This window comes from Anabrus simplex, chromosome 5, assembly GCF_040414725.1.
Source record: "Anabrus simplex isolate iqAnaSimp1 chromosome 5, ASM4041472v1, whole genome shotgun sequence".
Classification (NCBI taxonomy): Eukaryota; Metazoa; Arthropoda; class Insecta; order Orthoptera; family Tettigoniidae; genus Anabrus; species Anabrus simplex.
Genome location: NC_090269.1, coordinates 40619021 through 40645946, shown reverse-complemented (window position 1 = coordinate 40645946; position 26926 = coordinate 40619021). Strand labels below are relative to the sequence as shown.

The 26926-nt window shown below is 39.3% G+C and overlaps 1 protein-coding gene across 4 annotated transcripts in view; it reads left to right on the top strand.

Moving 5' to 3' along the window:
• LOC136874301 (homeobox protein araucan) overlaps positions 1 to 24037 on the top strand; it is a 633626-nt gene extending 609589 nt beyond the window's left edge. For all 4 annotated transcript variants that reach the window (XR_010860250.2, XM_067147942.2, XM_067147944.2 and 1 more), the window contains exon 7: positions 22746 to 24037. The gene's annotated coding sequence lies outside the window, so the exon portion shown is untranslated. The remainder of the gene's footprint in view (positions 1 to 22745) is intronic.
• The last annotated feature ends 2889 nt before the right edge of the window (positions 24038 to 26926 follow it).

The window sequence follows — 26926 nt, the reverse complement described above, 5'->3', positions numbered from 1 at the left end:
CGCGCGCCTCGTCAACGAGATAGCTTCAATTTACAGTAAAGCAGACCCTCTCCACTGTGGGTTATGCTCTCCCCTCGGAACGACGCTTTAATTAACACTTCACGTCTTCCCCTCGCTCTGTGGCAATACGGGGATGAGATGAGATAGACATTAGATACATGGGCGAGTGCAGGAATTTCCTCTACAACACAAGCACAGTTCTATTGAAACATTATCAATCTGTTCACCGCGGGATAGTCTCATTACTTTTGGTGATTCACCTACTACTACTACTACTACTACTACTACTACTACTACTACTACTACTACTACTACTACTACTACTACTAGCAATGCATAAGTCTCATGCGTGAAAGAAGACCGTCATAAGACCGTGAGGTTCATTTCACTTTGCCTTCAGACAAGCAACTCAATGTTGAAAACATACTAGGGATAGGACCTACGAATTTTAGGAAAATATAATTATGAGAATATATTCTTTATTTATTCCTACTGCGCGCTGTCATTTCTTGATGGATGCAGTACTTTTGCATCCATCTCTTGGCACAGGCCAGAGTAAAGTGTAGCTTCCACCGAAATCCCAGTCAACATCGATGGCTGTGACAATATGGAAGTTGCTGGGGTGTGGGTAGTGCTGAGTAATGACATTCGGAACACGACTAGTGCATCTGAGTGTTATGAAAGGTGCTGCTCATAGGGTCAGTCGTGCTGCAATAGTACTTTCTGACCCAGTGAGGAAAGCAATGGCAAACTACCTCACTCCTCATCTTGCCTAGTACGCCTCATTTTGGTGCTGCCATTGGTTTTTGGGGTTTCCTTATAACCGCATAACCTTTGGTGGTGCTATTTGAGGATCCTACCAGCCTCTGGGCTGATGATCTAACAGACAGACATTTATTCCTAAAAATTACAATAGTTTTCTTAATCAACGTTATCCAGTCGATTAAATTAGCAGTTTTTTCCTACCACTACGAGCGCTAATGTGAGTCAGTGCATTGTTTTACTTACGCACTACTACGGGCACTAATGTGAGTCAAAACTGAGTTTCACTTAAGCTCTTACAACTACTTTCGGTGTGGATATTTATAAAAAAAAACATCAAAAAACGCCTGAGGATGCTGAACCAAGGAATACAGAAAGAATTGCGTAAATAAGTTAATTTGGCTAGGATTTTTTTTTTGCTAGGGGCTTTACGTCGCACCAACACAGATAGGTCTTATGGCGACGATGGGATAGGAAAGGCCTAGGAGTTGGAAGGAAGCGGCCGTGGCCTTACTTAAGGTACAGCCCCAGCATTTGCCTGGTGTGAAAATGGGAAACCACGGAAAACCATTTTCAGGGCTGCCGATAGTGGGATTCGAACCTACTATCTCCCGGATGCAAGCTCACAGCCGCGCGCCTCTACGCGCACAGCCAACTCGCCCGGTGGCTAGGATTTGAATAAAAAAGAAAGTGAGTAAAGAAAGCGATTTTAGGCTGTTTTTCTGCAACTGCATTTGGGTGGGAAGTGACGTTTTGCGTAGTATGGGGCCAACACTTTGTCTGTTATGAAATGTTTCCATTATTAAAATTGTGGAATCGGGGTAAAAGTTATCGTAAAGTATTCAGGGTGAAAATTACGGAGGTGTGTCTGTCCGAAAAAAAAAAAAAAAAAAAAAAAATCAAAGAGACCAAGAAGGGTATTCTCACCGAGCGAGTTGACCGTGAGGTTCAGTTCACTTTGCTGTGATTTTTTATTCTGGAGATGTTGGCTTCGAATTCCGGTTTCCCACTTTTACTGTAGGTTGTAACAATTACGGCCTTGGCCTCTCTCTCCCCAATCCTAGCCCTTTTCTATCCTTGTGTCGCCGAAAACCTTCGATGTGCTAGTGCGACGTTAAACAAGTATTTAAAAATATGAGTCATAATTCATTTCCTACACTTACAGTACAGTTTCTGAGCTGGCTCAGTCCGGTGATATTTGAAAATGCTCACATACGTCAACCCCGAGTCGGTAGATTTATTTTTCAAGTTGCTTTACGTCGCACCGACACAGATAGGTCTTATGGCGACGATGGAATAGGAAAGAGCTGGTTGGGAAGGAAGCGGCCGTGGCCTTAATTAAGGTACAGCCCCAACACTTGCCTGGTGTGAAAATGAGAAAACACTGAAAACTATCTTCAGGGCTGTCGGCAGTGGGGTTCTAACCCACTATCTCCCGGATGTAATGTCGGTAGATTTACTGGCATGTTAAAGAATTCCTGCAGGACAAAAGTATGGCACCTCGGCGTCTCCCAAAATCGTCAAATTACTTAGAGGATGTAACATCAATATAATAATAATAATAATATTAATAATAATAATAATAATATTATTATTAACGAGCTCTATAGCTGCAGTCGCTTAAGTGCGGCCAGTATTCAGTATTCTGGAGACAGAGGGATCGAACCCCAGCCTGAAGATGGTTTTCCGTCGTTTCGCATTTTCATACCAGGCAGATGCTGGGGCTGTTCCTTAATTAAGACCATGGCCCATTCCTTCCCACTTCTAGCCCTTTTCAGTCCTATCGTTGCCATATGACCTATCTGTGTCTGTGCGACGTAAGGCAACTTGTAAATAAATTATTATTATTATTATTATTATTATTATTATTATTATTATTATTATTATTATTATTAATATTATTAATATTTATATAGTTTCTGACTTTATCGGTCAATAATTGGATAAGGACCTGTAGTTTATCTATTAAACACGTTTTTGAACTCTTCTACCATTCCTAAAATTTTGAGTCTGGAATTGTGATACATTCTTTATATATTTCCCATGTATATATTTGTTTGGTATTCTCATCTATTCTATTCTGGTTTCTGAAGGCTGGAATGTGGGGTTTAATTTCATAAACATTTGGAAACCGTGTTATAATTGGATGAAAGCAGCATACCATTATCAGTACGGAAGACCTGAAGCGATGAAACCTCACGGCAATTTGGCAAATGATACACAACTCCGTTTATAACTACAACCATTAAATCTCCATATTTCTTAGCAGGATCTTCTCTCCACCCTCTCGTTCTCCCAACTTTCTTTTCTTCCACTACTGCATTTAATAAATTCTGAATTTCGTATGCAAACTGCGGAGCATCGTTGAAGGGCTACTTGATACACTCGATGTCCTCTCTCTTCAGGGTTGTCCAGTATGTTACCACGATAACTTAATCCCCCTGTCTTGTGCTTAAACTCTTCGTCTCAAAATGTTTCTGCATATACTCTATATTTAAATCTATTGGTCCACCTTTACTACTCCTACAACTCAGCCAACCCTAAGTGTTCAAACCCGGGGTGTCCCAAAATACACCCCAACAATCTATTTCTTCTGATGAAATTTCTTCTAGTCTTATCACCTACATTCAGTCTCTCTCCATGTTTGATTATGGTGGGACTTTTCAAATGAAAAGTCGCATCCCTCTAGGTTGTATACTGCACCCTTCTGGATATGGGTGCAATACCACTCAAAACTGGAGATCCCGTGGTTGTGGTGCTCACGTTTGCTTCCTTCCACCAGGTTACCTTCGGCATTCTCTGCAAATAACACGTTTCAATAACTTGTACTATCTACTTTTCTATACCAGTTCTTGTCCCATGCAGTACCGCACTTCATAGAATGTATATTTTATTAGGCACATAGGCCTACGCATCTTCGTATTACACGTGAATAGATTTATTTTCTCTTTATTTCATTTTACCGAGCAAGTTGGCCGTGCGGTTATGGTCGCATAGCTCTGAGCTCGGATTCGGGGGTTAGTGCGTTTTCTGTAGTTTTCCATTTTAACACCAGGTAAATGCTGCGGGTGTATCTTAATCAAGACCACGGTCGTTTCCTTCCCACCCATAGCACTTTCCAATTCCCATCGTCGCCATAAGGCATATCTGTCGGTGTGACGTAAAGCAAATTTAATATATCTTATATATATATATATATATTTAATGTATCTTTCTTTCTTTCTTTCTTTCTTTCTTTCTTTGTTATATTGGATAGTCTAAATATCAATGTTATGTCTCCCTTACTTCCACCATCATTCGTTATTCTACAAACGGAATAGCAATATATATTGGTTCTTAACAACTACCTACCAAGAACGGCACTACAGGCCAGGATGCCTCTATTCCGATTGATTATAAAAATCAAGCTACGTTTTCCTGTTAATTCCAACGAAGCCATCGTACCTAATAATAATAATAATAATAATAATAATAATAATAATCATCATCATCATCATCATAATAGCTAGGCTGAGTAACTAAGGTGGTAGAGTGAGCTCAAATTGGCGGGTTCGATCCAGGTGCAGTCCGCCGGTATTTTAAGGTGCTCAAATACGAGTATATCAACATCCTATCAACAGATTTATAAAAACCAAACCAAACCAAACCAAACCAAACTAAACCCCATGGCACTACAGCCCTTGAAGGGCCTTGGCCTACCAAGCGACCGCTGCTCAATCCGAAGACCTGCAGATTAGGTGTCGTGTGGTCAGCAAGACGAATCTTCTCGGCCATTATTCTTGGCTTTCTAGAACGGGGCCGCTATCTCACCGTCAGATAGCTCCTCAATTCTAATCACGTAGGCTGAGTGGACCTCTAGCGAGCCCTCAGGTCCAGGTAAAATCCCCGACCTGGCCGGGAATCGAACCCGGGGCCTCCGGGTAAGAGGCAGGCACGCTACCCCTACACCAAGACAAAATTACGGTACCAAGACGAAAAACATTATTTTTAAAAAGTCTGTAATAATAATAATAATAATAATAATAATAATAATAATAATAATAATAATAATAATAATAGACAAACCGGCTCCATGGCAAAATGATTGGCGTGTTGGCCTTTGGTCACAGGGGTCCCGGGTTCGATTCTCGGTAGGGTCAGGAATTTTAACCATAATTGGTTAATTTCGCTGGCACGGGGGCGGGGTGTATGTGTCGCATCACGACGCGCAGGTCGCCTACGGGTGTTAAATCAAAAGACCTGCACTTGGCGAGCTGAACTTGCCCTTGGGCACTCCCAGCACTAAAAGCCATACGCCATTTCATTTCATAATAGACACATTCTCAGTCCTTTGACCACACAAAGGTATCTGAAAGATTAGAGGGCCCAATATGTTGGCGGTTTTCTTGCATAAAGACGATAACGTAGAAGGACGCAGGAATATTCGGTGACAAAATATTCAAGAAGTTCCCAACAAAATAGATTTTCAGCAAGGAACTAAATGATCAACATAGATCCTTTTCATCGTCACTCTGACTTTCTTCTTTGCAGTCGAGTTAATACTTCCTCCCTCAAATGAAATTCGTCGGGTGAATATCAAGATTCATGAAGTGATACGTACATTCTCTCATCGTCGTATGGATGGCAATGAGGCACATTACACGGCTGTAAATAAAGCCTTTGATTTTCGACGGATATTGTAAATGATGATAATAATAATAATAATAATAATAATAATAATAATAATAATAATAATAATAATAATAATAATAATAATAATAAAAATCTGGCTCCTTGGCTGATTGGTCAGCGTCAAATCCTTCAGTTCAGATGGTCCCGACTTCGATTCCCGACAAGTTTTGGGATTTTATACGCATCTGGTTAATTCCTCTGACTCTGAGACTGGGTTTTTGTATTTGTCCCCATACACTCCTCCTTATACACACACGGCACACTAGAGGCGTTTATGGCAGATGATGAAAACAATAGATTAAAATGTAGTCGTACGCCTGGCTGCATCGGCAAACCACCAAACGCTTCTCTGATGCAGTGTGGTATACTGCAAAGTACTGTAATATGAAAGATCAGCCGAGGCTGTTAATGTTCGATCATTTATGTCCGTAACGAAGTTTTGGCAGTTCATAATAATCAGAAGCGCAGTTGCAAATGAGGTGTCAAATAGACAAAAACACAGAATATAAATTGTTAATTAGTTGCCTTTCTTAAAATTGCTATTAGCCTACGTGTGAGAACCTATTTTTGTTGCAATGATTATGTATATGCACTAGTCGTTAATTAATATAATTATGTTTGTTAGCACTTTGTGAATACATCGAGAACTCAGAAATTACATAGAACAAGAATTACCTACGCGGTGCTGTTTCTTAAGCTGTGGTGTACTCAGGACCAAGACCGGTCCGGTATGGAATGTTCGACCGAGTACAGGTGTTGCATTACATTCGCTGACTTGTCATTGTCGAATCCAGCCTAAAACAGTTTATGAAGGAACTCTACAACACATCACACTTATAACTACCACAACTACCGCGCGATATCAATATATCCTTCCGCATGGGTTTGACGTCACGAAGGGCAGGTGGCTGTAAAATAGAGCCAAGTCCACATGTGGAACACAATTTGCGACCTCGATTCCAGAAGGGCGTTGGAGAAGCGGTGGAATATAAAGAATACATAAATACTCATGTCGATTCAGGCCTATCTGTCAAGACGTAATCCATAGAAATGAATTCGAAAAAATAGCAAGATATACCTAAATATATTAGTTACAATATTTTCATGAACTCTATTATACAATTTGTAATATCAATGCTACTTAACCAAAAATAGTTTCCCTTGACTCCCCTATAAACAGTCCATTCACTTTAATTGTATTAAGTTCATATTAATCTAAAAAGTAGGTGAGTTAGCTCACAATTTTCCTTCTTCCCTTTATCAACTTCTTCTGATCTTGTCCGTGAGGTCTCGAAACGAATAGTAAGACGATACCCCCCTCCTTTTGTTGATAATAATAATAATAATAATAATAATAATAATAATAATAATAATAATAATAATAATGGCATATGGGACAATATCACAGGTATCTTTCTCTTTAAATAACTTGGAGAAATAATTCTTCCTTCGGGATTGGACAATTTGTCCAATCAGGAAGGGCCTCAAAACTTCAGAGGGCATTTAGACTAACATGTGATCACTGCTATAAACGAGTAGTGTCACGAAATGCTTAATTTAAACATATTACACTGTAATAAATTCCCAAAACTGGAAAATAAATTGGCGGGAGGAAACAAGAAGTGATCTGAATGAATTGAGCATGGGGAAGACATCATAGGAAATCACGAAGTTTTCAGGACCTCAGTAAATAAACGCATATTTGTGGTGAAAACTAGCAGTAGAACTAGTATAAAGTGATCAGAAGAACGGAAGAGGCAACATAGTGAGTTCATGAAGAGATTTTAGAAGAAAACGAAGGCGAAAGTCATCAGGAATGGACATAACGGAACAAGGAGAAGAATGTATCTTCAAATGCTATGCTGTTTTTTATATGTGCCATAGTGTCGACATTTTGAGCGCACAATATCTGCTGAGATGAGTCTTTCGCATTTAAACACACTCAAATATGCCGGGACTCGATCTTGCAGACTTAACATTAGACAAACAAACTACGCTACATACTCCTTGATGTCCATGCATTATGTTACGGATTTGATTCACATAGTGTTTCTCCCTGTGTCTACCCTATGTCTTCTAACGTTTGACTTATCTCCAACCATATACTCTTTTTACATTACGTTTTCCTGCTGGCTATCCCTGACCGCCGCGCCGATACGAACTCCATATTTCTCTGGGATTATTCTTAAAGATGGAAGCAAAAGCGAGGTCTGTTATTGGACACAAAAATGGAAATACTCTATCATTGGGGGTCAGCCAAGTGGAGGCAGCACATATGTTACGTTGGGGAGTGCGATTCTTTATATATTGGATATATCACATCCCTCGGTGCCAGGAAATAGAGCTATCTCTGCGCTACATTGCAGGAGGACTGGGGGACTGAAAAAAAAAAGGAAATGTGTGCGCACGCTATATTACGTAACAAAAGTGTATATTACTACAAGTTACTGGTAATTAAATCCTTGGTTACAGATGAGCGCTATTCATAAGAACTAGATAGCATGTTACACAAGACTTATGTCACTTTGCACGCCGTCTTGTCACTACAAAACATTTCATTTGTTCATCGTTATACGCTAAATAATAATGGCATGTGTAGCCTCCAGAGAGGACTGGTGCAGCTCTTTCGTGACGACGGCTTACAGGCGACCTGTGCGTTTGTGAGGATGTAACCCTATTTATTATGAATTCTAATGATGAGGACGACAAAGACCAATCGGAATTAATTAATGAAGGTTAAGATGCCCAACCCGGCCGGGAATCGAAACCGGGACCTCGTGGACTAAAGACCAGCACACTAACCGTTTAGTCATGGAGCCCCGAGGTGGTGCAGCTATTTTTAGGCACATCCCCAACGGAGAGGGGTTGCATGTACCATTTTATGTCTTCACCATCATTTCATCCTCATCACGACGAGCAGGTCCCCTACGGCAGTCAAATCGAAAGACCTGCACCTGGCGAGCCGAACATGTCCTCGGACACTCCCGGCACTAAAAGCCATACGCCATTTCATTTTCACCACATACCAGTCCTGCCATTTTTACATTTCTGTCAGTTCCAGGAATGGAACCTGGACCTCCGATGACAGCAACTACGGACACATAAACCATTATATTGTATCACAAATGATGTATTGAGGCCAATTCCATGTATGGAAAGCACATTATTATTATTATTATTATTATTATTATTATTATTATTATTATTATTATTATTATTATTATTATTAATTGATGACCATAGCTACCGAGTTACAGACATTATGAAATGGTGCCATCGGGACGGCCTGCTGGAAATATCGCCATTCTGATTGTGTTGCTACCTAACAACGAACGCGGAATTCTACTGATGGTTTCCTATGGATGAGTTAATTTAAGTATTTGTCGATTGAGAATGAGTGCACTGCCACAGATCACTTAACATACCAGCAACAATGACTTTGAGTGCCCTGATTTTTCTTGCCATTCAAAAATCGACTTCCTCAGTCGGGATCGAACCCACGAACACTATCACTGATCCAGTGGGACAGTTACAACATTGTTAATATAGTTGAAAGTATCGCACAACGTCCCATTAGCTGTTGATGGAAACCCTTGCTGGGGTAAGTGGCTCACACGTTTAAGGCGATGGCTTTCTGAGCCCAAGTTGGCAGGTTCGATCCTGGCTCAGTCCGGTGGTATTTGAAGGTGCACAAATATGTCAGTCTCCTGTCGATAGATTTACCGGCACGGAAAGGAACTCATGCGGGGCAAATTTCCGGCTCCTCGGTATCTCCGAAAACCTCCAGAGAAGTTAGTGGGAGATTAAACTAATAATAATAATAATAATAATAATAATAATAATAATTATTATTATTATTATTATTATTATTATTATTATTATTATTATTATTATTATTATTATTATTATTTTACACTTGACTTTACGTCGCACCGATACAGATAGGTCTTATATCGACGATGGGATAGGAAAGTGCTGGAATTTGAAAGGAAGCGGCCGTGACTTTAATTATGGCACAGCCCCGGCATTTGCCTGGTGTGAAGATGGGAAAGCACGGAAAACTATCTTCAGGGCTGCCGACAGGGTTCGAACCCACTATCTCACGAATGCAAGCTCACAGCTGCGTGGCCCTAACCGCACGGCCAACTCGACCGGTATTATTATTATTATTATTATTATTATTATTATTATTAATATAAAACTTTGTGTTCACGGGAGAACGATGGGAAAATGTACCTGTGGATGGTATGAGAAAGATCTACAGGTGTTAGAGGGTTCGATACTAGTTCAGTCCGATGGTATTCGAAGATGCGTAAGTAAGTCAGCTCAATGCCAGTAGATTTATCAGCACGTAAAAGGTGAAAATTCATGGCACCTCAACGTCTCCGAAAACTGTACAAACGATAGCGGGACGTGATACCATATAGATCTACGAGAGACGAAGTAAACTTCGTCAGAGTTCACGAAGTGATCTAAGCAGACTTTTATCTTAAATTACGAGCAGCGAATGAAGTAATAATAATAATAATAATAATAATAATAATAATAATAATAATAATAATAATAATAATAATAATAATAATACAAAGTTTTACGTCCCACTAACTACATGTTTATGGTTTTCGGAGACGCCGATGCACCAGAATTTTCTCCTACAGGATTTCTTTTACGTGCCACTAAATCTACCGGCACGAGGGTGACTTAATTGAGCACCTTCAAATACCACCGGACTGAGCTAGGTTCGAAGACGCCAAGTGGGGCTCAGAACAGTAGTGCTCTACAGCCTGAGCTACTAAGCCCGGCAAAGATGAAGAACTGCTCTGATCGCAAACGTTCACTCAAAGACAAAAGCGAAGTCTTGCGATGCGGTAAACCACTCAGGATGATCATATTTTGTGTAGCGTGTTGATTAAATATGCCTTCAAAAGTGGTTATAGCTAGAGCCCTTCGCGGATATACAAAATAATTTCCGTTTCCGCAAATGGTTAACCGCATCCGCAAAATGCATATCCGCAGATAATGTAAATATTGAACTACAGTATATTAGACCCCAAATACTGAAACGGATAGATCTGTTAACATAATACAATAGGCTTGACACCTGGCACCAGAACCCCTATAGTCACAGGTTCATGAGGGACTTCCATTGCGAAAACTACCGACGTATTGACCATTGTTCCTTTCTTCCATTGATTGAGGACAGGAGTCCGCTAGGATTAGGTCAGATTTTCGGTTTGATGGTCCCAAGGCTCTTTATACAGGGTGAAGCGAAATTCGTGCACTCGGGCGTCGCAGCGCGACTCCTCATATGCCAGCAATAAAAAGATGCCTCCCACAAAAGTTCGTCCTGCGAGAATATCCGGCAGAAAGAAACGTTGAAGAGTGGCAATATGGCAACACTGTAACCACATGTAGGGCAACTACCGCTGTCAGCACATATTCGTCGTGCTGTACAGTTGGTGCAGTGGATAGAGTTTTGGGTTAGCATGCAAGAGGTCGAGGGATCGATCCTGGGTTGAGGTGCACTTTTTTATTTGCTGATTTCCATCGGACATTACATACTGTAATACAGTAAGACACCGTTTATTAGGTCACATGTGTCCTACATTTACAAAATTTAGTAACACTGAACATGTAACGCATCTGGTAGATGAAGTGGTGCGAATAAATTCACGCCCACGACGTGGAAAGGGCGTCTTTCAAAGCTGACCAATTAAAACGAATGTTCGTGCATTTCTACGTGCAAACGGTTTCTAGAGGAGCCGCCGCAATCGCTGTTGGCGATTAAGATGCCAGATACCATACCACCTGGACTACATTTCATCATCATCATCATCATCATCTGTTTACCCTCCAGGATCGGCTATTCCCTCGGACTCAGTGAGGGATCCCACCTCTACCGCCTCAAGGGCAGTGTCCTGGAGTGTGAGACATTGGGTCGGGGATACAACTGGGGAGAATGACCAGTACCTCGCCCAGGTGGCCTCACCTGCTGTGCTGAACAGGGGCCTTGTGGAGGGATGGGAAGAGTGGAAAGGATAGACAAGGAAGGGGGAAGGAAGCGGCCGTGGCCTTAAGTTAGGTACCATCCCGGCATTCACCTGGAGGAGAAGTGGGAAACAACGGAAAACCACTTAGAGGATGGCTGAGGTGGGAATCGAACCCACCTCTACTCAGTTGATCTCCCGAGGCTGAGTGGACCCCGTTCCAGCCCTCGTACCACATTTCAAATTTCGTGGAAGAGCCGGGAATCGAACCCGGCCCTCCGGGGGTGGCAGCTAATCACATTAACCACTACACCGCAGAGGTGGACTGGACTACATTTACGAAATATAAAACATTCGCCTCAACCCAGGATCGACTCCTTGATCTCCTGCATGCTAACCCAATACTCTATCCACTGCACCAACTGTACAGCACGACGAATATGTGCTGACAGAGGTAGTTACCCTACATGTGGTTACAGTGTTGCCAGATTGCCACTCTTAAACGTCCTTTTCTGCCGGATATACTCACAGGACGAACTTTTGTGAGAGACATTCTTTTATTGCTGGCATGTGAGGAGTCGCGCTGCGATGCCCGAGTGCGCGAATTTCGCTTTACCCTATATATCACTATTCTCGCATACCAGTGTCAAAGGTCACCTAACCACAAGCAAAAATAAGAGTATACCTGAGTGAAAATCAATAAACATTCTTATTTAGAAATTATCAGCAAAATTTGTATCCGCCAAGACATTAACATCGCGAATATATTCGCATCCGTGCACGGCTCTTGTTATAGACTACCATGGTACGAATTACATGACGGCTATTTGGACAACTGTTGGGTCCCCCCGTATGCGAATATTATTACTTGAGTAATGTCATAAATACGGTACCCTAGATAACTACCACGTAACATGAGAAGGGATATCGTATCTCACAGACTGTCGCAAAGCAGAAGAATTGCAACCTGTGCTACGTACTGAGATGTTAATAACTCACATATTATCTTTATGCAAATGTAAACCTATGTGGTATAAGTAGAATGAAATATTTCTCTCTAACGATCATCTTTTAAACATCTGTCCCAACACGATTTCAAATATGGATTTACTATTTTAGCACGGCAAAATTATTATACTCTTTATAATAGTATATATTTCCCAAAGTCTGTTGTTAGGGTTTAATTTCTCGATGTCATAGGCGATCAACGTTACACTGTAGCAGACATTCCATATAAGTTAAATACGATATATTCAATAAATCCTAAACTTGTTTAAGAAAGACTATTTATTGTACCTGACTGTCATGTAAAGTAGTCAGAATATTAGATAAACGTAATTTATATGCTTGTGAGTGAAGAGAGACAGACATTTAAATAGCTCCCGGTGGGCGTGATGAAACATCATACATATGTGATACCTCCTCGCGAAATAGTACCGCATGCTTGTGGAATTATATGAAACTGTAGTACAAAAGAACGTCACAGATTTGGCTTGAGTGAGTAGATTGGTCGTTCGCTTGGTTTCGGTTAGTTACTGAGTGACAGATTTGCTAACATCGTCATTTATTAAATACGACATAGAAGATAAAAGAAAAGTTCCTCGTACACGTACTGAGATATGACTCTCTTCTCCAAAACCATCACTGAAGGTAAAGCACTGGGAAAGAAACCCAGGGGACGATCAAGAATGTCATACATCAACAACTCCGTCGGCATGTGGTTCATATAGCAACATGAAGAGGCTAGCAGAAGATCGTCAGAAGTGGCTGCAGCGACAAGACATTGCCTTTAGTAGATGGTCATTTAGTAGTTACACATTACTAGACTCCCGGATTTTAGGCGGTTATAGGTTAGAATGAAAACTAACTTGGTTATTAGGAAGTGTCGTCTAGCCCAGATGTTCTCATACTATTATGAGACTGTACCCCTCACTCATGGCTAAACGTACAACGTAACTCCACTAAAAATCCCTAAATCATAGATTTAAAAAATATGAGTAGGCCCTACTTGGCTAATTATTAAGTAATTTTAATTGATTATATACCATTCATTTAAATACATGCCGTAAACAAGACGAGGTTGTGAAATGAAATATATTTTTATGCTCGACGATGCCGAAATATAAATATTATATGCCAGACAACTGAATGAGGCTGATTATAGTTCAAGTTTCATTATGATACAGGTTCTCCACCAACCAGAGTTCATATTTTCATTATGATACTACTGTTTGACCAATTAGCTAAGGACCTGCGCTCAACGCACTAGCTTAGCACTTGTTTCCAAAATCACACATGTCGGACACACATATTAACATCAATATTCCACAACCACACGGCACATTCCCGCAAATTCACTTCACCAACTGTGCAATAAACAGTTTGTATTTGAAATAAAGCTAGGTTAAGATAACCTTCTAACAAAGCTTCGAAAACATACGACATTGTCAAGGTCTCTGATCCACTCACGGAAAATCAATAACCCAGCGCACGCGGTCTGCGCTCTGTTCAGTAAACTCAACTGTCAAGTAACATCTCGACAGAAATTTATGAATATTTAAAAAAATAGAGTTATAATTATCGTCGAGTATAAACAGTCGTATGCAACAAGCCTATAATGGTAATTAAGACACTCGTATGGAAATTATAAAACTCGCTTCACTCGTTTTATAAAAATACTTGTGTCTTAATTATTGCCATTATAGGCTTGTTGTATAATGTACTATTATAACACCTCACAAGAAATTTAAGAGTTTGTACCTGTTTGTATGAAACTTACACAAAACGCTAGATTTTATCCTCAATATCAAATTAATAAATGAGGATGAAAAAGTTTCGATCTTAATTCTGGAATTTAGATATTGCTTTGCGAACCATCAATATTTCAATGGGATGGGTGTGCCTGCGAGGCGAGACACTGTTTTCTGAGGTGTCGTAGTCCAGGTAAAACTTTCAAGCGAAGCGTGGCTCCGTATAAACGTACTTAACTTTCTTCTGATTTATTTCCATATTTCAATATTTCATTCATTTCTTTCCCTGAAAATTGCTCGCGTACCCCACTAAATGTCTCAGTGGTACGCGAAGCTACTTGTTGTATTTTGACCTGTTACTGCCTAAACCTCTGAGCTCTACAGATTACGGTCTTCTTATTCTACTTCCTCTTCGTCTACTGTTCTACCGCAGGATGCCCTTCCTGACGCTACCCCAATATGGACGGATGTATTCACTATGTGTGTTCCTGTGATGGTTGGTAGTCTGGTATGTTGTGTGAATATGAAGAGCAGTTCGTTGGGACGAACACAAATAGCCAGTCCCCGAGTCCAAGGAATTAACCAGACGCGAATAAAATCCGAACCCTGTAAACCGAAGGTCTTTACGCTGACCATTCAGTCACGGAGATGGACTGCTTAGGCGTATTGTAATTATAAAATAATAACAGGTAAATTGGTACTATAGAAGTGCAGTTTAAATAAAATAACATGCGTAATAACGTAGGCAGATTATTATTATTATTATTATTATTATTATTATTATTATTATTATTATTATTATTATTATTATTATTATTATTATTATTATATTTCAGTTCAGTTCTTCATACTTTGTTGTTTTCTCTTCCGTTTCTTTCATATTCTTTCATCCTTGCACTATGCTGTTTCTTTCTGCCCTCGGACCACCAAGCTTCTTGTTCAGTCGTCCTTGGAATCCTTCCATATTTACTATATTATTATTATTATTATTATTATTATTATTATTATTATTATTATATTCTACTACGTGCTAATAGAAAAGGAAACCACTCAAAACTGATATATCAAAAAGAGTACACATTAATGAAGCAAGCAAGATACTACGTAAACAAAAATCCTGCACTACAACTAAAGCGTGTAGTCGAGAAAAGAACTAAGTCATAAATTGCTACTCGACACGCTTCGATGAATAATTCTCATTGTTGATATTATATTTACATCAGCTGTATGGAACAGTGGTATCAGGAACATGTTCCAGAATAATTTGTAAATGTTATGACTGTTTAAACCTTTTAGACATAGTTCTTCTTTGCAATAAAGTCATAGCAATTTTGGTGGATGGGAAGAAATCTCTCATACCAAGTAGTGATATATAACCATAGCGTAATTCAATACGCAGGAATTGTTTACGGTTTATCCAATAGACAAATAATTGCAAACAACTAGCAAATTACGCTGATGCACCAACTAACCGCAGTATTTCATCCGAGTACGTCGTTATGTAGGCCCTACTACATTAGAAGTATACTCGTCAGAAGGTTCTAGCACCGTATTCAGTGGTAGCAGATATATAGGTAGAAAAGAGGATATCAGTACGAGTGTTTCACTGTCAGCCTCTAAAACTGAATAAGAAATTCAGCATAATGCAACAACCTTATCGACTATTTGAGATCAAAAGTATTTCTCTACGTAACTTATTTGGTCATACTTAGACCTAAACAGTGATTGATCACGCAAGTACCATTCGCATTTTGTGCAATACGTGGAAAGGTATTTCGTATTGCAAAATATGCCGGCTGTTACCTTCTTGTTGAAATCGCCGTCAGAAACCGTGACATGTAGGACGAGGTAGAAATAGTTTCTTAGATATTATTCAGTGATGTGACAAGGTTTGACCATTCTTGCTACTAATATGAGAAGACTGCATTTCGTAAGACAGGTATAGTTGTGGGAAAAAGTATACATACACGTTAAACCGTAAGCAGTGTTGTCGTTTGTAGTTGACGCATTGCCCATAGGCTGCTAGAAATTTCACTACTTTTCTACATTTCGGTAAAACACGAATATCACTACGTACCGGAAATAACAATAGTACTTTAGAAATGTTTTGTTTTAACAAACGTGTCATCCAATAAGTTCGAAATATAGATGAATAAAAAGTATTCGTACAGATGGTTTATTTCACATCAAAGTCCTTGATAATATATCTTGCAACGCAGGTAAGCAGTAAAGGTCACGTCTTGTACCAAGTCAGGGTGTGCTTCAGTCGTTCTAAACAACAAATGATACAGTGAATCAGTAAGATGGGCCGCAAAATAAAAGAAACAACAGAAGAAGAGAGAAGAATTGTAATCCGGGCTCAAAATTGCTGTAAATCGCTCTCGGAAATATCGAAACTTGTGAGGAGACCAAGATCTACAATTCAGGAAATAATTGATAGGTATGGTGAGAGAAAATGTGGACGTCCATGCAATCTAGACGATCGAACAAAGTTAAGAAAAATTCTAGAATCAGTGCTGCAAAACTGAGGTCTGAACTAGGAAATGATTTAAAACTTAATATCTGTGCTTCCACAATTCAAACGTTTCTATATACGAATGGGTATCAGTGTAGAAATGCCAGGCAAAAAACTTGAATTACCACAGCAAATAGAAAGAAAAGACTGCAATATGCTACAGATTATAAACATGCTTCTCTAGAATTCTGAGATCGAGTTATATTTATGGATGAAAGTAAATTGACTGTATTTCAAGTATATGGCAAAAAGGTGTGGAGGAAAACGAACACAGAACTCGAAGAAAGAAATCTGCTTCCTTCAGTGAAGCATGGTTGAGGTTGTTTAATGGTTTGTGGCTGCATGAGCTCAACTAAAGTAGGTTCCTTAGAATTCAAGGATGGACCGTAAACAATATATTGACGTTTTGAAGAAACGCATTTAGTGCCGAAGAAATGGGACTTCTGGGTAATTATGTATTGATGCACGATCATGATCCAAGGCATACGGCCCTTGATACACGATTGTGGATTTTATACAACACACCCAAATATATGGTAACATCCCCCAATCCCCGCATCTGAATCCGATTGAACATGTGTGGGCTTATCTTAAAAAGTGACTGACCACAAGAAATATTTCATCACAGCCAGTTTTGAAAATGGCTCTTTGGGAGGAATGGAGAAAGATTGAGCCCACCTTCACCTCCAACATAGTTCATTCACTGCCTACGCGGCTTGAGGCCATTGTAAAATCAAAATGATTGCCAACGAAATACTTTGCTAGTTGCTTTACGTCACACCGACACAGATAGGTCTTATGGTGACGATGGGACAGGAACGGCCTAGGAATGGGAAGGAATCGGCCGTGGCCTTAATTAAGGTACAGCCCCAGCATTTGCCTGGTGTGAAAATGGGAAACCACGGAAAACCATTTTCAGGGCTGCCGACAGTGGGGTTCGAACCCACTATCTCCCGGATGCCAACGAAATACTAAATGTGCACAAAACTCAGCGGGGAATGAAAGTAAAACCGGACTGTATGAAAACTTTTTATGAGTATGAAATCATGGTATTTTCATTTATGTATTAATAACAGAGTCGTCTATTAATTGTATGTTTTATGATGTACATATCTGTACATAGAGTACAGAAAGCTAACCTAGTAATGTTACACAACGTACATGACAATAAGTGTACTAAGTAAAGTATTTTTGTTTCAGTATTAAGTGTACGAATATTTTTACCATGACCGTAGTTGTCTTGAAGAAATGAAGAAACATTCTGGCGGATAAGTAAAACAGTGTATAAATGTCCAATGGATAACTTGAAAATATTTTTATAAGATGGTGAAAAAATAATTCATTTAACAGTACTTTTGCTAGAAGTTTTAACGTCGCACTAACATATCGAAGGAAGATGGAAGAGTAGTAGGATTGGAAAGGTAGCGGCTGTAGCTTTCATTAAGGTAACGCCACAGCATTTAACAGATGAACATGGCAAACCACAGAAAACCGTATTCAAAGCTACGTAAATGCTGAGGATGATCCTTAATTATTGCCACGGACGCTTCCTTCCCAATCCTAGCACTTTTCCATCCCATCGTCTCCAAATACCGGATGCCCTTCTAACGTAGAGGAACGTATTTACTATTGCATGCTGCTGTGATTCGTAGTGTAGTTTGTTGTGCATGTATGATGAAACGTGTGTTGGAACAATTAATCCCACGTGATTAAAATTCCCAACCCAGCCGGGAATCGAACCTGGGACCCTCTGGATAGAAGGCCTTCAAGCTGACCAGCTAAGGAGTCGGACAAGCAGTAATGATGATGATAGTGACTACAGTGAAACGTTAGCGTGTCGGCTCCCGCATGGTATACCCGAGTTCGATCCCCGGCTCTTCCAAGGACTCGAAGTTGGGGTTCACCACCTAGCCTCGTGAGACCACCTGACGAGCTGTGGAAAAATACTCCGCATAGAATTAATATTCTGTTAGCTACATCATCAACATTTCTTGCGTATTCAGTTCAGAGTTTTTGTTAGTTCAAAGTAGTATCTGATGCTTTTACTAGGATTTATAAGTTGAGTAGGTCCATCAAGAAAATAAATTTTACTTTCTTGTAGTATTCATCGGGATGAAAGTTGTAAAACTCCTGAAGAAAGGAAAGCACCCAAAATATTAGTTTCCCAGTCCTGCAGTGCCAACGGCCGTAGCCGTGTTGAAACACCGGATCCCGTGAGATTTCCGAAGTTAAGCAACATTGGGCGTGGTCAAAATTTGGATGGGTTGCCACGCGCTGTTGGTGGCGGGTAAGGGAATGGAGGAGAGGAAAGGAACTGGCCACCCTACCGCACGTAAACTCCGGCTCAGGCACACCTCTGCGGAGGTTCGGACCTGCCTCCGGGCAGAATACACCCTTACCTTACCTTAGTCCTGTAGTGGACCTTGTTTTCTAATTGCCAGATGATTCACTTTAGGGTCATTATAATCAAGATCATAAACCCCATAACTCAAGCACGTAAAATGCCGCGAAGAATAAGGAAATGAAGGATCCTGAGAGGCGCGAAAGAACTCTAATCGGTTGCTGTCAACAATACAATATAGGCTAGCTGAATTAGTGAAAATGGCAGTAATGTGCAATGCGAAGCTACGTCAATGGGGCTAAGAAATTCATACGGTGAAGTTCTGAAGTTCTGCCTCATATCGATGGATTTATCGGCACGTAGATCTCCCGAAGGTCCAAATTCAAACTTTCACCATTTTCGAAAACCTTAGAAGTGGTTAGTGGGAAGTAAAATTATAATATATATTATTATTATTCGTGACATTGCCCCGAAGGAGTGCGACAGGCTTCGGCAGCCGGCACATTTCCTATCCTCGCCGCTAGATAGGGGCTTCATTCATTCCATTCATGATCTGGTCGAATGACTGGAAACAGGCTTTGGTTTTTACATTATTATTCCTGAGAACTGGAGCATTTTGGTCGACGCAGACGTCTCAGTTTGCTACACCCTACGAGGTAATAAGGTTTTTAGTTTACATTTTTCTAAAGTAAGAATCATATTGGGATTTTTAGGACGGATTGTCATGAGAAATTGTCTTGTGTTATACGTAAAAATGGTACGCGATTCTACTTACGGCACATAGGGAACACTACGAGGTATAACGGTAATAATGAGGTCGCACGAAACCATGTCAGCTCCTCTGGCAGTGACAAATGCTGACATCTCCTTGGGCCTCATTAGCAGTTGCTGTGCCACCTTATATCAACACAGAAGTAAATGAGCTTACGAAGGTGTTGGGAACTCGTGTCAACCACTGAGTAGGTCGAAGTGTCTGTCCAGCCAACGGTACTCTTCATTACATTTTGAGGTCACATGTAATGACCCTCGAATGATATTTTACCTGTTGCTAAAATTCGAGGAAATTTATTAAATTGTATAGAATTAAAGTGACGTTAAACGTTTATTATTATTATTATTATTATTATTATTATTATTATTATTATTATTATTATTATTATTACAGACAAATCAACCGCTTCAACAAACAATCTGTGCTGAATGGATTATGCAGGAAGAGTCAAGATTCCGTGACATGTAATGTAGATGATACACCAGAGGTGTACAAGCCTCTCATATTTTTGGTTTCGTCTCAAAGACATTAATAAAATAAACATTTGCTTAAAAATCCGTTTAATGTTTCATGTTACAAATTTCGCACTTTGGAGAGTACGATTTCATGGTCAGTGGTTATGGAGTGAATATTTGTGGTCCCCTGGAATTCCACTTCCTTCCAAACAGCTGCGGTAGAGAGCTTCAGTGTCAAAGTTGCCTTGTTTGAAACTCCCTTCGCATCGTAGGGGTAGTAGAAAAAGTAGGCTCTAGTCAATGAAAATGTCTAACGTAGGAAGAGAACGTTCAGTCGACCACAACTGCACAGCCTGGAAAATTCTTATTTAAGCAGGGATGAGTAGCTCAGACGGTAGAGCATTGGTATTCTGGACTCATCTTCGTGGGTTCGATCCCGAATCAGTCCGGTGGTATTTGAAGGTGCTCAAATATCCCAGGATACAGTACAATCATAGTACCGTACTGAAAGATGCGTTCTGACAGTTCTTAGAGGGCGGTCCGTTTACTGCTCCCACTGTGGGATGGGGCGGTAGAATAACACCCACGGTATCCCCTGCCTGTCGTAAGATGCGACGAACAGCCGCCCCAGGGGCTCTGAACTTTGGATCGTGGGTTGGCAACCACAGGGCCCTTAGCTGAGTCCTGGCATTGCTTCCACCTATGCCAGGCTTCTCACTTTCATCTATGCTATCCGACCTCCCTTGGTCAAGTATTGTTATTTCCCGACCCCGACGGTATTTGAGCACTCGAAGCCTTGGGAGTCTTTAATTGTCACGCCCTTCGTGGCCCTTGTCTTCCTTTTGCCGATAACTTAATTTTTCGAAGTGTCGGATCCCTTCTATTTCTTCTCTCTGATTAGTGTTATATAGAGGATATTTGCCTAGTTGTAATTCCTCTTAAACCATAATCACCACCACCACCGTTTACTACCTGCCTAGAGGGGAGAAGGTAGTAGAGCGTAGGGTTGCCATGGAAACTTAGGCGGACTCACTGTGGTTGCCACGGGGATAAGCCTGCTGGTCGGCTCGTGTTTCTTGAGTTGCCAAACCTCTCACTTCTGACGAACGGAGCCGGAAGCAAAAGGAAGGAGAAAGGAATGCAGAAATGTGGCAACGCTGTGTCAAAATTCTTCTTTTAATATTATGGGCATGGTGTTGGTAGATTTACTGGCACGTATAATAACTTTTTGAGAGAAAATGCCGGATACTACGCGTCTTCGAATACCGCAAACGTTGTTAGAGAGACATAAAACATTATTATTATTATTATTATTATTATTATTATTATTATTATTATTATTATTATTATTATTAACGGTTCACATTTTGCCGCATATTGAAATCAATTGTAGAATGACAAAATGGAAGTGAAAATTGTTAAATGATTTAAATATTTTACATTTTTCGCTGTTGTGAATATCATAACCCTTACCCATCGTTAGAGGCGTGATTTCTTCCGCATGGACGATAAACGCGACAAAAAATTATTTGAAGCGATTCTGAGATATCTTTACGAATCATTGATTCTGGTTATGAAATTAGTAATTTCGTTTTCGCGAATTACAGCGAATTAAAGCAATAAGGTCAGTTTAAAGCTAAATATACTTAATTTGCGATAGTGCGAAACTGCAGCGAAATTCATAGAAAATAACGAGCTTGAAATTGTATGTAAAGAGAAATAGAAGACAGAATAACAATTTCTCAGTTCGACAGAAATACCTTTAAGTTCTAGTATTTTAGGAAGTCCCTTAATGATATTACCATATGGGATGAAAGGGTAATTTTTGCGTAATCTTATTTAGCGCTACCTAATAGTCCTAATAAAGATTTCATAAGGAAAAATTAATGATTATCTATATTGTTTCTATTTATATATCAATCCTTCATATAAATAATTAAAAATCGCATGATCGGGGCTTTTTATGAATAATTTTTTAAAACTGATTGCAGCAAAATCCAAGCGATGGTCTAAGTCCTATTTTGGGAAATAATGTGAAAAATGTTTCCTTTTCGCGAAATCGAACATAAATTATTGCGAATTATGGCTGCAAGGGTCAGTTTATAAAATATTATATGCATGTAATCCTATTTACTACTGCCAGAGAACGCTATCTCAAACATTAGTTCACTAGTTACGGAGTGAGATACATTAAAAATATAAATGTCATATTTAATACTTCCTGCATAGCATGAAATCTCCATTAAAATATAATATGTGTGAGTTGTTTGTACGTAAAAAAAAAAAAAGAGGAATTCTACTACATATTGTACAACCAGCGAACTTTTTTTAATAAACATTTTTGTGTAGTATAGAAGTTCAGTTGTGCTCTGTCACAATAGTGACATGGATTCACTTGTGCGAAACATGTTTTAGGAGAGTGCAAGTTGTTTTGAATTGCTTCCACATATTTAAAAACAATGTTAATGTGAAATTAATATTTTTTGTTTCAGGTCACAACTGGAGGTGAGTCGCCGAGAATGTGCAGGGTCCGGAATGCAACCTTCTGACAGTGTGTGCCAACACAACACGCAAGATAGTGGTTCTGGTTCGAAACCTGACAGCACTGTTTCAGTGCGGCTCTATTCTTAGGATTCCTTGACTAAACAAGTGTTCGCGTACCTGACGAGGGGCAAAGTGCAAAACATAAAGAAACAGACAATGTCTTGGTGAGGGGAAGTTTAGCATTTTTCAGAGTCTTTTTAGAGTTATTTGATGAAGAAGATAGAAAGAAAGAAAGAAGACCTTGTATGGAAGTGCGAAAGAGACATTGGAAAAATATGAGCGCTCCATATCGGGGTAGAAAACAACGGAAAATTATCTTTAAGTGGATGAACAGAAAGACGAAGTCGAATGAAAGAACAAGATATACCATTTATCTATTCACAAAATATAGTTCTATATATTTGTTGTTGTCCGTTATAATTAATGTAATTTGAAAAAAATCACACAACACATAAAAACACAAGAGTTGGTCTCCAGTAGGAGTAGATGTTGGTATTCCTTTCAAGAAGTCACCGAGTACTCTTTTTAGGTGTCAAAGATCATCTATTTTACTAGCATTGGTGCGTTCTGCGCAAGCACCCTCCCCTTTATGCCAGATCGGTCATGGAAAATTTAATACGTAACGTCAAGCTTAGGGCGGGTGGGAAAGGAGAGCGGTCCGCCAAAGAACGCAACGCGCCCATTCGGCCGTTGAAACAATTGCACCTCGATTGGCGGGAACAATGGCTGTATCTCAACAGGAGAGGGCGCCTGCGCAGTGGTTTGTAAAAGCTGCATTTATTTGTCTGTGATAAAAATCTCTCTCTCTCTCTTTTTCCCCCCCTTCTGAAACTTTGAGAGTCCTGCCATTGTGAATTCTTCAAGAGGCAGTTTGACTCTGCACTCACTTTTTGTCGTTCGTTAACTTCTTCTAAAGCTTTAGAGAGGTCATTCAGTAGACCTATTCCGATCCAACTCGTCACCACTGTTGTTTCGGTTGTGTCTTTATTATTATCATGATTATTATTAATATTATAATATTATTATCATCATCATTATTATCATCATCTTGACGTTGTGTGAAACCCTCCATGACGCACTTTGAAAGAGTAAGAAACATAATTAACCAATACAGAAAATACATTTTTTTATTTCTTTGTAATATTAATATTGAAATTTATTAATGAGTCCATGTAAATTTTATTTGTACATAGTGCTGTGTGAATAGAATTATTATTGTCTATTTGATTTCTTGATTAAACCAAATCTCATGTAGAAGTGTTTTCCTGGCGCTTCTTATCCCAAATTTTCCATCACTGTAATTCTTGTGATCTTCGTATCCAAACCATAGAATCCTTGTTATTTCCACACCCATTACAGTATTGCCTTCCTTCTTCCTTTCTTTCTTTCATTGTTCCTGCTTGTGTTTTATTTCCTTCCGTTTCTTCTTTCCTGTTCTGTTTATTTTCTTATCTCCCAGTCGATGTTAGAACAGTCGCTTACCAATGCTATGCGTTGCACCCGATAAACACTAGTGGTGGTCTGACCCCACCATTTTCATGTATGTTTCGTTTGCTAAGCCATAAAAAAAGAATTATACATTACTTTAATATTCGTAATCTTGAAATCCAACACATCACTTTTTCTCTCATGAGTAGACCCCAGAATTTTATGCAGTAATAGGTTAGAATACAAAGTAATTTGGTTATCAGGAAGTGTTGCCTATCCACTCTTCCGTAGTGTAGCGAGAGTAACATAAATTCTAGGGGTTCTGACGGGTTATGCCCCTACGTTCTATGCAATACTCATAGCTTAGTCGTTGTCCGGGATAGACTATACTTGTTACTCGCTTTAGTAAGTTTGCATACTCACCTATTACCGCACAAACATCCGTGCTCTAGTCATGAGATCTAGTTTTCATGAAATATGATGTGAAACAAGCAGTTCTAAAATGACATTTTCTTCATTAGGAAAAAACGAATTATCAATATTTAGTTCTGGTATTAAGTGCTGGCTACCAGTGTAGGCAATTACATTTTACTATCAACAGAGTGTGACAGATGCTTGCTATCCCCTAAAACTTCAGTCATATCCAAAAACTATGAACTATGTCACAATTCAACTGATGAGCTACACTGGGGCGAAACTCTGGTAATTTCAAAATTGAAAAGGCCTAAGAAGCTTATATGTTTTTATGGCAATCGATGAAATTAAATTATGGCTTCCTCCTGGGAACATAATTTTTGATGCTATGAACTCTGTTAAGATTGAGTCAAGGAATAACAAAAATATTCCATACCTTCATCAGTATCGTTTGACTCAGTAGTATCCGTTACCTCTCATTCAGGACGGTCTTGAACAATATCGTCAATTTCAAAGGATGAACGTTCGCATAAATTGGAACTAAATTTACAGTCCGAGTTTTCAAGTCCATTTGTCAATTTCTTTCTCACTCGGTCTCCGCCATTTATACACTTTTGAACCTGCGATGTAAACAGATCTTCATCTTCGAGCACTATTTACTAACTGACTGTCCCACCTTCATATTCAAAATACAACAATAGCAATAACGCAACAAAGGACTCTCTCATGTCTGTCAACTCACAGAAAATTCGTCGGAGAAAAAGTGTCATAACTGCTTAACATAAATGAAGACTTTTGTAATATCTGAAGCATTTATTTTCAGTTTCACTCAGTTATTTTATAACTGTTACGTTCTTCAGTCTCCCGAAACTAATTATTTTAAAAAATATAGTCTACCTGCAGGGGAACGTATGATAACAGCATTAATCTGAAAAGGAAACAACTCAATTAAAAGAGAATGACTATTTCGTTCTTAAAAGAACATCATCAAATTCTATCAAATCAGACTCAAATATTTAGAAAATTATAAAAATTTATGTTTATTTCTCTTTAGAAAACTATAAACATTAAGATAACTTCCAGATTTTCAAATTCATATATATTAAATATAAATACACATCTAAAAATTTGAGTGTGATCTTCATAGAATCTGATAATGTTCTTCCAAGAACGAAACGTGTCATTCTATTTCAATTATGCTGTTTCTTTTTCATGTACAATTCTGTTACCATATGCTTTCTTTTTCGGGTATTTATAAATTTAGTACTACAAATTAGTTTCAGCTGACTTAAGAACCTAACAGTTATAAATTAAATGAACCAGTCATATGAGAGTTAGGACCAAGAAATGTCACTGAGGTCAGTTACTGACCCCACCGTTTGATAAGCGACTGTTTTAATATTTTACTAGAGGACGTGTGCTACTCCGTTGCAATCCTTATAAATAGGTCAGATAACTCGTCTTGATATGCCTGTCGCAGACATTATATTGCCTGCCCTTTTCAGTATTTTTGTGAACATTTAATACCGGTACATAATAACTGATTCATTTATAATGTGGAAACACTTCTTTCCATACAACATTCTCTATGCTTCCACCATTTGGCCGTATCTGGATTTAAACATTTTCTTGCCCGAGATAGTGCAACATACAATTGGCCATGGCTGAATACCGGATTGGGTAAGTAGACATCCACTTTTTCAAGAGTTTGTCCCTGCGCTTTATTAATAGTCATACCGAAGGCTAGTCGACTTGATGCGTTCCCGTCTGTACGTACCTAGACTGTTCTTAGCAGCATGTAATTTATTGAATATATTAGGAAGCTGGGTACGGTTAGAGAATCGAAGAGTATCTAGTAGAAAATAATATTCTACCGTGATCAGAGGAACTGTATACTCTCTGGCTTCACAGGTAGTAATCAAAGACGGCTACATCACATATATCAGGATATCATTGCAAGTGTTAGTCGCTTAGCAACCCGCGAAGTACAGAATGTATTGCGGGTTAAGGTAAGTCTTCGCCTGCAGTTATTGGAGAGATCATTTAATAATTTGATTTCATGATTACTCAACGTTGGCTGAACTTTGAGACTTAGCAACATCTGATAAATCACCGGCAGGCAATTCCGGAGAGAATAAAATAGAAATGAAGCATATAAGTCCAGTAGAACGGAAGAACGGATTTGCCAAAGCTGTTTTTAGTAAACTCTTTTCATACATAGATGTCAGAAATGGGCACTGCTCTCGATATTCTGTTTGTAAGGAGGGTTATTCTTGAACGTTACAAA